The sequence below is a fragment of the Myotis davidii genome, unplaced genomic scaffold, assembly GCF_000327345.1.
Source record: "Myotis davidii unplaced genomic scaffold, ASM32734v1 scaffold383, whole genome shotgun sequence".
In the NCBI taxonomy this organism is placed as follows: Eukaryota; Metazoa; Chordata; class Mammalia; order Chiroptera; family Vespertilionidae; genus Myotis; species Myotis davidii.
In genome coordinates this window covers 59,008-61,218 of record NW_006294586.1, presented here as the reverse complement: position 1 = coordinate 61,218, position 2,211 = coordinate 59,008, and positions in this window count along the sequence as shown.

Below are 2,211 nucleotides of genomic sequence, written 5' to 3'. Positions count from 1 at the left end.
TCTGGTTTGCTTCAGCTGCGTGGCGGCCGGCCGCTTTTTTGGTTGGCAGTTAGTTTGCATATCGCCCTGATTAACCAATGGGCAGCGTGTCGGAGGTATGGTTAATTACCATGTTTGTCTATTATTAGATTGGATACACACACACACACACACACACACACACACAAACACTTGTGTATATAAAACTATACACATAACCTCAACCCTGAATTCATGACATAGACAACTGAAAGCACATACCGATATGCATACACATGTACGTTTATCTGCATGGATAGCCTCTTTCTTTTCCTCTCACAGAGGCAGGTGTATATGTGTCTATCTATGTATGTGCATGCATATGTACATATTTGTATAGCCCCATAGCTGCACAGGTAAGTATATCATACCATCCAGCTTCTGCCTAGAGTATTCAGTTTTCTAAGGGTCTGAGAAAGGCCCTGTGTGTGAATCCCCCCACTTCATACTGATGATGTCCCTTTTGCCCTTGCTGGGGCCTCTTCTCTACTTCTATCTTGTTTGCAGATTAGCACAGCTGCTAACAAAATTCAAGCTGCAGTATGTGCTGTACACATCTGAAGAACATGGATCTTTGTCCAGTTGCTCTCTGTGAATAGAACTACAATTCCTTTCTGCACAAAAGATTTATAGACATGATTTCAAAGAGCTGACAGCATTTTTCAGTTTTTTAAAAAAACCAACACAGTTAATTCAGCCATGAAAATAGTTATTGGCCCACATACCCTAAAATGAAAAAATATTAGGCAATAGGCCTAATAAAAATCAGTTACAGAGCCTAAGTGAGGTTGAATCTCTCTCTCCTTTTGAAACTCCTTTTTAATCAAAGATCTCTGAGCCTGGGATGGGGTGAGGCATAGAGTACATTTACTTCAGAGAGAGCTTAGGGCAGTGATGGCGAACCTATGACACACATGTCAGAGGTGACACGCGAACTCATTTTTTTTTGGTTGATTTTTCTTTGTTAAATGGTATTTAAATATATAAAATAAATATCAAAAATATAAATCTTTGTTTTACTATGGTTGCAAATTTCAAAAAATTTCTATATGTGACATGGCACCAGAGTTAAGTTAGGGTTTTTCAAAATGCTGACACGCCGAGCTCAAAAGGTTCACCATCACTGACCTAGGGTCATCAGAGCCTAATGTTTTGGGAGGGAAGAAGAGGAAGAAAAGAAGAAAAAAATCTAGAGTGTCCATAATTATAAATAGGAAGAACATAGCTGTGGAATTGAACTGGGTGAGACCAAAAGGAGGGTTAATGCTCACTTTGAGGCCAACTAGAATTACAAAGTGCCCGAGCCTCCCCTTAATCACTGTGATATGGACTAGTAAATTGTTTTGCTTATATGCAAGGTTGGAACAATAAAAAGAATTCCTAGTGATAGAATTGAGGAGTTAAGCATGGTTAAAGAGCAAAATGGTTTTCTAGGAAGAGAGCAAGCCCAGGCCTGATGTAGTGGGATGGCCTCCATTCCAGGATGAAGAGAAGTAGTTTGTGAAAGCAATATCTGGGGAGGGGCTGTGGTTCAGATACCATCCCATTCTCCTTCACCTTTCTTCATCTTGATGCTCTCAGTCTTCCTTTTCTGTACCACCTCCATCTTTAAACCTTGTTGTCTGAGTACCATATGCTGGTTCCCACTGCTCCACCCTTGTTATTTAGTACAGGGGAGGGAGCACCCCACAAGAAATCAGAAAACATAGTTCTACCACTATCTGCAAATTTCACCACTATCTCCCTATGTGACTTTGGGCAAGGTACTTTATTTCCCAGAACCTCAGTTCTTTCATTTGTAAAATGCCAGAAAAAAACAAACAAACTGCATTTTGAAGTTTGACTCAAAATTAAATGGAAAAAAATGTATACAAAAACATCTAAACATTTCCTTTGCCTGTTTTGAGAATCAAATAAGAGAATAAACTGGAAATGCAGAATAAACTGAAAAAAAGGGTGCTGTTCACATAGGAGGAGTTGCTATTGTTAATACTCCCTGTTCCCTGGCTGCCTTTCCATATACACAGTAATTCAAATTTTCCCAGCTTGGCTAATGTCTTGTCCTCCTCTGGTGTTTGCCGTGAAGACTAGTTAGTCATCTGCTTCTGGAATCTCTATGTCTATGGTGGAGAATGACAAGATTCCCACAGAGTCTTCTTTCTTCTCCCAAGGACAAACTTTAGCTGGGCTTTT